Below are 13613 nucleotides of genomic sequence, written 5' to 3' on the forward strand. Positions count from 1 at the left end.
GGCCCACCAATCCATGGACGGCCCTGCCCCAGGCCCGCAAGGCCTTTCGGGGGTTGTGGCCTCCAGGGGGTAGCGGGTCGCGGTGGAGCTGAGGTGTAGTGGGGCACCAGGTTAGTTAACCAGCAGGTCTTGCGTGCGTCTCACCCTCTGCTTTGAGATGCTAGTCAATCCCTTTCTTCGTGACAACAAATCAGATAAAAGGGGGAAGAGGTAAGTAAATGAACCAAGCTTATCAGACCTTGATCTCGCTTCCTCTGAAGCTTAGGGTTTGACCATTCTCCTAGGTACCTTGAGGGAGCTCTCCAACACTCGGCTCGGTTTCATTTGAATCAGGACAATATTGTTCTGTCCATGGACATTATTCTAAAGTATTTTGGATCAGAGGGATTGCTTCTGCTTAGGAATTCGCTGGAAGTGTTTTTGATATCAATGTTAAATTCCATTTTTGCAATTCTAGGCAAATGCATTAAGACTGAAGGATTTTTAGAAAGATTATGTGTTATTAGACTTCCCTGGTGGCTCCAGGCGGTAAAGCGTCTAGCCTACAATGTGGGAGACCCGGGTTCGGTCCCTGGGCCGCGAAGATCCTCTGGAGGAGGAAATGGCAACCCACTCCAGTACTCTTGCCTGGAAAATCCCATGGACGGAGGAGCCTGGTGGGCTACAGTCCATGGGGTCACAAAGAGTCGGACACGACTGAGCGACTAAACTTTCACTTTCATGTATTACTAACTTCAGTGTGTCCAACAAACTGAAATGTGATAGCTTTCAGAGTAGAGGGTCATTCTGGAAAAAAAAAATCTTGTAAAATACACTTAAAATTAGATTTCTTGGAACCAAAAAAACTTTTCCTTTCAGATCCCTTGATGCAATTTAATATGGTATCACTTTCACATTTTACAATTCTCTAAAAAAAACTCATAAGTGCTCTATGGTCAGTAACTAGTCATGACCAAACTTGCAAATTCACACTCCTGGTGTTTGCAAAAGCTCAGAAAGGAAGTGTTTTGCTCCAACTCTTTCACTTATCCTAATTGAAAAACCAAAATAACAAAAACCCTGCAATCATATACTTGTTTTTCAATAGAATTTTGAAACAATATTATGAAAACTTCACACATGTATAAAGATGTAAATAATAATAAAATGAACATTTCTGTATTCACTACGCAGCTTAATCCCTAGAATATTAAAGATGCAATTGACCTGGGGTCCAGCTTAGACCCTCTAGCCGCCCGCCTGGTGCTTGGGGAGGGCGCAGTCTCCTTCAGCTGCTTCTTCTGCTACTTCTGGCTGTGGGTGGACTGAAGGGCCCCTGGGTTTCTGAATGGCTGTCCAAGGGGCTGGGGTGCCCTTTGATGGTGTGGAAGCTCACTGCCCAAGGGGCAAAACTTGGCTAATGGGAAGAGGGAGACTAGATGGAAAGTGGTCATTTCCCCTCTTTCCTCTTTCGTCAGCTGTCCTGGGGGTGTGGTCACATCTGCTGCAGGGCCAACTGTGTGACTCCTGGTGAACCAGGGCCCAGCCTCCACCCACACTCACTACCCTTTGGGATTGTGTCTCTCCTGCGAAATATTTGCCCCTGGCTCTGATTTCAGGGAACCAACCATGCATGTCAGAACAAGATGCCCAGATCTTAGAGGCTTAAACAACTTTGTGTCTCATGATCTGTGGGTCACTCATTTGGCCTGGGCTCAGCTGGGGGAAGTTCTGCCAGTCTGGCCTGAGATCACACTGTGACCATGGTCAGCTGGCAGCAGGCTTGAAGCTGGTTGGTCTAATATGGCCACACTTAAGTTTGGCAGTAGGGCCGGGCCCTGGTTGGTGGGCTGGGGAGACTCAGCTGCTCTAGGAGGTCCCTGCTCACCCCTTCCCTGTCTTGCCTGCTGCTAGGAGTGGGCTCAAGGGGAACCATAGTCCTCCCGTCTCCCTGCTGGGATGGGGCCAGGGAATGCATTCCGCCTCCTGCCCCGAACCTGCCCTTTGTGCTATGGGCAGCTAATGGCGCTGGCCCTCTGTCCACACCCCCTGTAGGGTGTGTGGTCCTGTTTGTAGGGTCCCCCGCCCCTCCATTCTTAAGGCTCAAGCACATCAAGACCCAAGTCTGTGCTACTCTGAAGATGATGACAAAACACAAGTGAGGAAGTTCCAGCTTCTTCTGAACACCACTGCCCAGATCAGCACAGACCCTAGATGTGTGGCTTTCTGGCTACCTTGGCCCACTGCTCCCAGCTCTGTACTGCCTCCCTCCAGGTTCCCGCAAGGTTGACCTGGGGAGAGGGGAGGCTCTCTCCCCAGCCTCCCCAGCTCCGGCTCTCCGTGGTCTGTAAAGTGGACCTTCACCATGTACTATACTCGTGCCACATACTTGTGTTGCCATTTCTCACCAAAAAGAACTAGAAGCATCACTACAAACAAAGCTAGTGGAGGTGATGGAATTCCAGTGGAGCTATTTCAAACCCTAAAAGATGATGCTGTGAAAGTGCTGCATTCAATATGCCAGCAAATTTGGAAAACACAGCAGTGGCCACAGGACTGGAAAAGGTCAGTTTTCATTCCAATCCCTAAGAAAGGCAATGCCAAAGAATGCTCAAACTACCACACAATTGCACTCATCTCACATGCTAGCAAAGTAATGCTCAAAATTCTCCAAGCCAGGCTTCAACAATGGACCATGAACTTCCAGATGTTCAAGCTGGTTTTAGAAAAGGCAGAGGAACCAGAGATCAAATTATCAACATCCGCTGGATCATGGAAAAAGGAAGAGAGTTCCAGAAAAACATCTATTTCTGCTTTATTGACTATGCTAAAGCCTTTGACTGTGTGGATCACCACAAACTGTGGAAAATTCTTAAAGAGATGGGAATACCAGACCACCTGACCTGCCTCTTGAGTGAGAAATCTGTATGCAGGTCAGGAAGCAACAGTTAGAACTGGACATGGAAAAACAGATTGGTTCCAAATATGAAAAGGAGTACGTCAAGGCTGTATATTGTCACCCTGCTTATTTAAGTTCTATGCAGAATACGTCATGAGAAACGCTGGACTGGAAGAAGCACAAGCTGGAATCAAGATTGCCAGGAGAAATATCAATAACTTCAGATATGCAGATGATACCACCCTTTTGGCAGAAAGTGAAGAAGAACTAAAGAGACTTGATGAAAGTGAAAGAGGAGAGTGAAAAAGCTGGCTTAAAGCTCAACATTCAGAAAACTAAGATTATGGCATCCAGTCCCATCACTTCATGGCAAATAGATGGGGAAACAGTAGAAACAGTGGCAGACTTTATTTTTTCGGGCTCCAAAATCACTGCAGATAGTGACTGCAGTCATGAAATCAAAAGATGCTTGCTCCTTGGAAGAAGAGCTATGACCAACCTAGACAGTATATTAAAAAGAAGAGAAATTAATTTGCCAACAAAGGTACATCTAGTCAAAGCTATGGTTTTTTTTTCAGTAGTCATGTATAGATGTGAGAGTTGGACTATAAAGAAAGCCGAGCACTGAAGAAGTAATGCTTTTGAACTGTGGTGTTGGAGAAGACTCTTGAGAGTCCCTTGGACTTCAAGGAGATCCAACCAGTCAATCCTAAAGGAAATCAGTCCAGAATATTCATTGAAGGACTCATGCTGAAGCTCCAATACTTTGGCCACCTGATGAGAAGAAATGACTCATTTGAAAAGACCCTGATGCTGGGAAAGATTGAAGGCAGGAGAAGGGGACAACAGAGGATGAGATGGTTGGATGGCATCACTTACTCAATGGACATGAGTTTGGGTAAACTCCGGGAGTTGGTGATGGACAGGGAGGCCTGGCATGCTGCAGTCCATGGGGTTGCAAAGAGTCGGACACAAGTGAGCGACTGAACTGAACTGAAGTTGCTTGTTGGCCAGAGTCTGCCCTGAAGTTAGGCAGTGGGTTGGGGCAGGGGTGCAGCAGAGCTGTAGGTATACCTGTGCCCCAATCTGGGTCATAGTCCCAGCGGCACCCCTGTCACGCCATGTTAGCATCTGTCCTTTCACCATGGGGCCATTATCACCTCCCCTGTCATCTCTCAAGCAAAACTACTCTGTGGAAGTACAAGGTCCTAATGGATATGTCTATTTTTGCACCACAAATTAGATGAGATTTCTGAATGTGAAAAAAAAATAGAGTTGAAATGATTTTTTTAAAAGGGGACATTGACAGAATTTTTATTAAAAGTAGTTTAATTCTTACCAAACTTAATTTTTTTTTTTTTTTTTTTTTACCAAGCTGCTGGGCTTGTGGGAACTCAGGTCTCCAACCAAGGATTGAACCCTGGGCCATGGCAATGAAAGCTCGGAATCCTAACCACCAGGCCATCAGGGAACTCCCCCCAAACTTAAAAATTTTAATTGTCAACTTAATATACATTTATGCTCCTGTGAACTATTTGGAAAACACAGGAAAGAGAAAGAAAAAAAAAAATCAGGTGCCATCCCAATATCCAAAGATATTCACTCATAATATTTTGATGTTGCCCAGTTTTTTCCTACACTCACATATATTCATACATGAAGTATGTATCTGTTTTAAAATGAAACAGATGCATACTATACGCAGAGTTCTATATTCTGCTTCTTTCTTTTGGCATTATCATGAGTATTTAAGGTATACCCTGTCCTTAAATATTCTTTAAATTCTCTTATCATGTAATATTTAAAAGTTAATGAGTATATGCAATGACTACGTAAAGCAAATAATAATGCAAACAACTGTGACCTCCCCACAATGGTCAATAACACTGAAGATGTGTATGTGATCCATTGCCTCTATCCCTCAATTCCTGCCCAAGTAACCACTATCTGAAATCGTGTGTGTCTATGTGTGTGCTTTAAATAGTTCTATCACATATGTGTGAGCCCTGACATATATGTATATGTATGAGAGGAGAGTTTGGTTTTGCTTGCTTTCATAAAAATGAGAGCATGCAATCCATAGTCCTGTGAAAAGTTTTTTCACTCAAAATTTTGTTTGTGGCATTTATTTATACTGTTATATCTAGCTGTGGTCTATTCACATTCCACTACGCATGATATTGCATTCTGTGAATATATAAACATCTATTGTACTTGTCTCTTGGGCTACAGGTGAGAGAGATTCCCTGGTGTATATCCCAGAGTGGAAAAGCTGGGTTGTACTGTATGAGAGTATTCAACTTGAAATTCTGAATCATTTTCCAAGGCTACTGAATCGGTTTGTATTCCCAGCATTGGGCTGTGCATAGCATGTAAGTTCCTGTTGCTTCACTTTCTCGCCAGCACTAGACACTTCAGATGAATAATTTGGCCTATTTTGTGGCTGGAAAATGATATCTCATTGTGGTGTTAATTTGTACTTCCCAGTTTATTAAGGAGTTTAAGTATCTGTTCATATGTTTATTTGCTATTTGTGTTTTCCCAACAAAATGGCTGTTTACTTCTTTTGCCCATTTTTGTTTTGAGTTGTTTTCCTTCTTATTGACTCTTCAGAGTATCTAAATATTGCGGATGGTAATATTCTGTTGGTTATATTTATGTTGCAAATATTTATGTTCATTTGTGTCTTGTATTTTCACTTTCTTTATGTTCTTTTGATGAACTGAAGTCTAATTTTAATGTAGGTGAATTTATCAATCTTTTGTTTTCTTGTTTAATGTCGTTTCCTATTTAAGGTTATAAATATATTTTGATATGCTATCATTTTAAACTTTTGCCTTTTACATCAAAGATCTTAATCCATCTGAAATTGCTTTTCTATAAATGGTATGAGGTCAGGTCTCATTTTATTTTTCTGACTAGATAGCAGTTTTCCCAGGACCGTTCATGAAACAGTCTATCCTTTCCTCAGTGATCTACAAGGACAACTTGCCTGTTTACTAAGTTTTCAGTTGAATGAGCCCATTACTGGGCTTTCTATATTGTTCCATTGGCTTTGTTTATTCCTATGCTAATATGGCTGTCTTACTTACTATAACTTTAAAATATGTCTCAACATCTGGTGGAGCATGTTTCTCCTTTAGCCTGTTAATGCAATGAATTCTATCAATAAGTTGAAAAAATGTAAATCACCCTGACATTCCTAGGATAAACTCAACTTGGATAAACCCATTGCTGGGTCTTCTTTTAGGGTTTTTGCAATTCTGTTTTTAAGTGTGATTGGTCTGTAATTTTTCTTTTTTGGATTTGGTATCAAGTGTATAGTAGAAATCTAGTTAGAGAATATTGTAGTGATTTCTAGCTGCCCCTATGTTCGTTTCTCCTTCTTTCTAAGTAATAAGAACCCCGATGAACTCAACACATTGACACCCAGATAAAAAACCACATTTCCCAGACCCACCCTTGTAGCTAGGTTTGCCATGTGACTAAATTTGGAGAATGAAGGATAAGTAGATACTCTCTGCTTAAATCACTTTCTCCAGTTTCACATGTGATGGCTGGCAGCTCTAGCAGGCATGCTGGACCATGAGGATCTGCTTTTATGGGGAGGGAAGGAGGTAGAGAGAGAGAGGGAGAGAGAGAGAGGGAGAGAGTTGGTTGTGGGTGGAGGTGGTGGAGAGAGAAGAAGGAGGAGAAGAAGAAGGGGAGGGGAGGGGAAAGAAAGGGAAATCTGAGCTTGACTTTCCTCCCACTTGTTTTGTTTGTTTGTTTTTTGCATTTCCTGGAAGAGTGTATATAAAGTAGGATCAAATATCTAAGATATTTTCTCATAATTCTAAAAAATAGAATAATTTGGACCTGATGTTTTCTCTGTGGGAAGACTTTAAACTGATGATTTCACTTAATAGTTACAGGACTTTTCAGCTTTCTACTGTTTTCTTGATTCCATTTTTGGTACATTATATTTACTAGCAATTTATTCATTTCACTTAAGTTTTCAACTTTATATTAGCTAAGAGTTTAAACTCTGGAGCCAGATTGTCTGAGCTAAATTCCTAGGCCTTCCACATTCATTGAGTTGTGCTGAATGATCTTGGGAAATTCACTTAACCTTTCTGAGCCTCAGTTTCCTCATCTGTAAAATGGAGATACTAACAGTATGTACCTCTTAGAGTTGTTGGGAAGCTTAAATTAGTTTATGTACATGAAGGACTTAGAAGAGCACATGGCAAATAGTAATCGTTGAATGGATGTTAGCAGTTCTTACTGTCTCCTGTCTTTTGTTTTCTTTACATTTGTTTGTTTTCTAACTGCCATAGTTGAATATTTGGTTCATTAATTTTTGTCTTTTTTTCTTTTTTAATAAAAGCATTTAGAGCTATAAATTTAGTTTGATGCACTCTTCCCTGTGTACCATGGGTTTTGATATTTTCATTATTGTTTAGGTCTAAGTGTTTTAAAGCTTCCATATAATTTCTTCTTAGACTGTGAGTTTTTCAGAAGTGTTTTTAAAATTTTTAAAAATGCATACCTTTTTATTCCCTTTTTGTAACTGATTTTTAACTACAATGCAGTGTCACAAAATGTGGAATGATACCTATGTTTGAAATTTGTTGAGAATTGCTATAGGGCCTAATATATGAACAATTTTTGTAAATATTTCATATTTACTTAAGAAGTGTACATTTTAGTTGTTGTGTGCAGAATTCTATGTATATTCACCACATCAAGATTGTTTATTTTATTGCTTAACTCTTTCATACCTAACTTTTAAAAAATCTGTATGAGTTCCCAACAGTATATTGAAATATTCCATTATGTTGCTGGATTTGCCATTTTTTCCAGTTTTTAAAATATCAATTTTGCTCTATTTATTTTGAGACTTTTATTGGGTACATTCAAATTTAGAACTGTTGAAAATTTTATCATGACATAGTGGTCTTATTTATGCTTCATGGCCTCCTTGTCTTAAAGCCAATTTTTTGCAATTAATATAGCTACCTCATTCTTTTGGTTAATATTTGTCTTGTATATGTTTTACAGGGTCTCTGAATTTAATTTTTAATCTAATCAGACAATTTCTTTTACTACTGAGATTAGTTATATTTTTTGTGATTTCTTGTGTATTTGGGCTTATTTCTATCTTCTTTTTATTAGCACTACATTTTCTATGCTTCTTTCCCCCCATGTACTGGCTTTTTAAACAGCTTATTAAATTTTCATCATGTGCATTTTTTTATTATCCTATTCTCCTCTGCCTCACTGGTTTGGAAATTATATTCTTTGCTATCTTATGATTTACTATTGAAATTTTATATTCATACTTAATAAATTTGAATTTAATACTGTAACTCTTTTCTTCTGAAAAATAAGAAGACATTTGAACACTTTAACTCTGGTTGCCTTCTCTTTATATGCTCTTATAGTTTGTTATTTTAATTTTTAAATTTATTAAAAAAAATAACATAGTTATTGCTATTATTATATATAGACATTTCTTTATATTTACCAATATGTTTACCAGTTTCCTTGTTTAATCTTTCTTCTTGAATCTCAAACCTTCTGGAATAATTTTTATTCTTCCCCAAATTCATTCTTTTGAAGCTACTTTACTGAAAGTCATGACAGTCAACTCTCTCAATTGTTGTCTATTTGAAAATATCTTTATTTTATACTCATTCTTGCAAGATAATTTTCTTGAGGATACAATTTTAAGTTGATGGTTGTTTTAGCACTTTGAAGACATTAATTTACTGTTTTCTGGCTTCCATTTTTTTCTGTTGAGAAGTTGGCTGGTAATGTAATTATTGATGTTTTGTAGTGAACTGTTTTCTCTCTGGCTCCTTTTAAGGACTTCTCTTTGTTTTTAGTGTTCTTAAGTTTCATTACAAGGTGTCTAGATGTCATATTTCTTTTTTTTTAAGCATACAACTCAATATGTTCACAGAGTTGTGCAACCATCACCACAGTCAATTTTAGAACATTTTCATCACCCCCTAAAGAAACCTTGTACCTTTTAACAATCATCCCCTAATTCCATTCACCTTTCTTCCCCAGTTCAGTTCAGTTCAGTTGCTCTCGCAGCACGCCAGGCCTCCCTGTCCATCACCAACTCCCGGAGTTCACTCAGACTCACGTCCATCAACTCAGTGATGCCATCCAGCCATCTCATCCTCTGTCGTCCCCTTCTCCTCCTGCCCCCAATCCCTCCCAGCATCAGAGTCTTTTCCAATGAGTCAACTCTTCGCATGAGGTGGCCAAAGTACTGGAGTTTCAGCTTTAGCATCATTCCTTCCAAAGAAATCCCAGGGCTGATCTCCTTCAGAATGGACTGGTTGGATCTCCTTGCAGTCCAAGGGACTCTCAAGAGTCTTCTCCAACACCACAGTTCCAAAGCATCAATTCTTTGGCGCTCAACTTTCTTCACAGTGCAACTCTCACATCCATACACGACCACTGGAAAAACCATAGCCTTGACTAGACAAACCTTTGTTGGCAAAGTAACGTCTCTGCTTTTCAATATGCTATCTAGGTTGGTCATAACTTTCCTTCCAGGGAGTTAGCGTCTTTTAATTTCATGGCTGCAGTCACCATCTGCAGTGATTTTGGAGCCCAGGAAAATAAAGTCTGACACTGTTTCCACTGTTTCCCATCTATTTCCCATGAAGTGATGGGACCAGATGCCATGATCTTCATTTTCTGAATGTTGAGCTTTAAGCCAGCTTTTTCACTCTCCACTTTCACTTTCATCAAGAGGCTTTTCAGTTCCTCTTCACTTTCTGCCATAAGGGTGGTGTCATCTGCATATCTGAGGTTATTGATATTTTTCCCTAGACCTAAGCAATCGCTAATCTACTTTCTATCTCTATATACATGACTACTCTGGACATTTCATGTAAATGGAACAATATAATATGTGATCTTTTGTGTCTGGTTTCTTTCATTCAACATATTTTTCAAGGTTTACCTGTATTAGTACTTCATTCCTTTTTCTGTCCAAATAATGTTACATTATATGAGTATACCACATTTCATTTATTCATCTTTTTATATATTGGTGGACATTTGGATTTTCACTGTTTGACTATTATGAATAATGTTAGTATAAACCTTCGTGTATATTAAAGAATAGTTGATTTACAATGTTGTGCCAATCTCTGCTGTTCAGTGAAGTGACTTAGTTATACATGTGTAAACAACAAGATCCTAATGTATAGCACAGGGAACTATAGTCAGTATCCTGTGATAAAGCATAATGGAAAAGAATATTAAGAACGTATATATGTGGATAATTCATTGTGGGTTTGATTTGCATTTCCCAGGTGACAAATGATGATGTTGACATGTGCTTATTGGCCATTTGTAAATCTTCCCTGGAGAAATGTCTGTTAGAATATTTTGAGTTGTAAGTGTTTTTTAATGTTCTAGATACAAGTCACTGCTATCAGATGTATAATTTGCAAATATTTTATCCCATTCTGTGGGTTGTCTTTTTACTTTCTTGACTGTATCTTTTGAAGCACAGAAGTTTTAAATCGTGATGAATGCAATGTACCTATTTTTTTTCTTTTATTGTTCTTTTATAGTGCATTTGGCGAAGAAGGCAATGGCACTCCACTCCAGTACTCTCGCCTGGAGAGTCCCATGGATGGAGGGGCCTGGTAGGCTGCAGTCCATGGGGTCGCTAGGAGTCGGACACAACTGAGCGACTTCGCTTTCACTTTTCACTTTCATGCTTTGGAGAAGGAAATGGCAACCCACTCCAGTGTTCTTGCCTGGAGAATCCCAGGGACGGGGGAGCCTGGTGGCTGCCGTCTGTGGGGTCGCACAGAGTCGGACACGACTGAAGCGACTCAGCATAGCATAGTGCATTTGGTGTCATATCTAAGAATTTTTTGCCAAATCCTAGGTCATGAAAATTTACCTCTGTGTTTTTTATAATATCTTATATCTATATTCTTTTAATAGCTATTTCTTGAATAGATTTTCTTAATTTGCTGTTTTCCCTTTTAGGACCATTTATCGAGGCTTAAATTAAAAAAAAAAAATGTTACCAGTTTCAATGGGGAGCTGGTCAATGTACTGTCTCACACTGTCATGAAAGACATTGATTTTTCTCAATCCTTTTGTGATAAAAATGTGAAAAAAATTATAAAGTATATTTTCCAATACTAAAGTCAGAATTATGTTTAATGATAAAAAGTAGAAACTTTAGCATTAAAGTCAGAGAATAAGAGAAGGATGTCTACTTTCACCGGTATTATTTAATATCATTTTTGCAGGAACTAGTCAAGACAAATAAATAAGAGAAAGAGATTAGAGGTATAAAGATTTGAAAAAGAGATAAAATTATAATTATTTGTAGACAAAGTATGTATCACTGACAAAGTTGAAATATTCAATAGCCAAACTATCACAGAACTATTAATATTGTAAGAATTCAGCAGGTACTCTGGGTACAAAGTTAATATACAGAAATCAATAGCAAACATCAACCAGTTAGAAAATACAAGATTACATTATATAAGAAAAAGGTAAAAAAAAAACAACTAGGAATAAACTTGATAAATGTGTAAGATCTATATGAGAAAACACTACTTAAATTATCAAAAGGAGATCTAAATAGGAAAGAATATTACATCCTTCAATAAGAAAACTATATCATAAAAATGTTGTAGGTGGGGACTAACCTTTCCAGATGTTAAAAAAATACTACAAATCCTCTATCTTCTATCTGTCTATCTAGAGGAAATGGCAACCCACTCCAGGATTCTTTCCTGGAAAATCCCTTAAACAAAGGAGGCTGGCAGGCTACAGTCCACAGGACCACAAAGAGCTGGATGTGACTGAATCACTGGCAAGAGCACCTGAGATCTATCTATCTAGTATTGGTATAGTCTCAATTATTGTTTTTAGTGGTTTAAAATCCATCATTGTGTTTATTTTGGTGCCCCAATTACCCTACATTTGCTTAGTAGAAGGTGCTTGAATCTGATTCCTGTGACCTTGTGATATGCCTCCATCATTTCTGGGGAACAATTTCTTGCCTCCTGGCATAAAAAGCTGTTTCAGATTCATTTCGTCCCTACCCTGCCCTGGCCCTGTAACCAGTCATTGCTCTGAGGGGCCCTGGTACCTCTTAATAACGAATTGTATTAGAGACCATGTTTAGGAATGCATAGTCTTAAAATACTCCATTCCATGGTAGAATGGGGAGATCATCTTATAGAATTAAAAAATTGAGATATAATTGACATATAATAATTTATTAGTTTAAGGTATACAATATAATGATTTGATATTTGTTTATATTGTGAAATAATAACCACAATAAGCCTAGCTAACCTAGAAGTTTTGACACTTCTTCCCTAAAGACTGCTAAAGCCATGTTGTAGTTTTACAACTAATGGTAAAAATGGGTTTTAAAGACAGGTTAAAGAAACGCATCTGACTTAGATGCTGCTTATATGCCACTCAAAACTCTCCTCTGAACCCTCTCGAGAGGTAATATTCTGAGCAGTCTTACCTACTGGCTTCTCCTGGAGCCAAGCACATCTCTTCCTTCCTGCCCTGGGGGGCTTTCCTGATGCCATAGCAAAGGGCCCCTCAGGAACTACTCTGTGTTCACGTCCTTGCAACCCATATAGGTCACCCTTGACCAAGAGAAGCTGGGAAAGATGGTTAAACGTTTCTCCAGGTCAGTTTGGAGGTGCGCTTTGCAGCCTCCGGGAGGTTGGAGCCCCAGTTGCCCTCCGTAGGGGCTACCACAGTAACTCATTCTTTTGTTGGTTTTCCCTCCCTGCCTGTTTCACTCCTTCAGCCTTTCACTCCTGCTCCCTGGCATCGCTTCTCAAATACCTGTGTGGGAGCTTTTGTCTCATGTTCTACTTTTAGTGGTCAGGCTAAGATAGTATCATTAAAAATACATATACAATTCAAAAGGGAGGGATGCCCATTGCCAGCTTACTCAGATCTTGAAGGGCATTTAAATAGCACGGTGAGGCAAGATTAATTTATTTTAGATACGTTGTTATTTTGGAACTCAGTGGCTTCTCTGCCTCTGCAACCTATCCTCTTCCTCCTTCACCTGTTTCTCCCTTTTCTAGCGCTCTTGATGTCTTTGTTTCCATGCGTCTATCCTGCTGATCGTCCTTCCTTCCTTGCTTTGTCTGATCTCTAGTCCTCCATCTCTTGCCACTTCATCCTATTTCTGTCTCCTTCAAACAGAAGGAGTCTTTGTTCTTTTTCTGTGATTCCTCTTATTTCCTACAGTTAGCAAACAAAGTTCCAGATCAGCCAAGCTTGTTGGACACTCGAGTCCTTTGGCCTTCTGCTCCCTGCATTGTCTCACAAACAGGGGAAGGAAATGTGGGATTAGGCTAGTGCTCCCCCGAACTGGGGATTCTGAAAGCTCTGCTGGGTATTGATAGGATTGGCCCGTTCGAGAGACATCTCATGAATGCTGAAGTACTAGCACATGAAACAGTGGAAGTTCGACTTCCCTGATAGCCCCAGAAATCACAATGTTGGCTCTGGGAACTGGTCTTGAGTTGGAGGATCCCTTGGACCAGGTGTTTCACCCTATCTCTGTTCTTCAGCTGTATCATGGGAGTTTATTCATTCCCAGGAGTGGAAAACCAGACCCCAGAGAGGAGCTGGGAGACTCAAGGAGAAGTCTTAGCTTTCTGTTTCTTTCCCCCCAGGGACTGGGCAAAGCAAGGCCACCTCTTCCTGG

General features: G+C 39.5%; 1 long non-coding RNA gene across 1 annotated transcript; it reads left to right on the forward strand.

The window, feature by feature from the left end:
* Positions 1-36: 36 nt before the first annotated feature.
* On the forward strand, positions 37-13593 carry LOC129652787 (uncharacterized). Its single transcript, XR_008714738.1, has 3 exons — positions 37-210; positions 5111-5250; positions 10465-13593. It is a non-coding gene; the product is annotated as an uncharacterized LOC129652787 (long non-coding RNA).
* Positions 13594-13613: the final 20 nt, after the last annotated feature.

The sequence above is a fragment of the Bubalus kerabau genome, chromosome 5 (assembly GCF_029407905.1).
Source record: "Bubalus kerabau isolate K-KA32 ecotype Philippines breed swamp buffalo chromosome 5, PCC_UOA_SB_1v2, whole genome shotgun sequence".
NCBI lineage: Eukaryota > Metazoa > Chordata > Mammalia > Artiodactyla > Bovidae > Bubalus > Bubalus kerabau.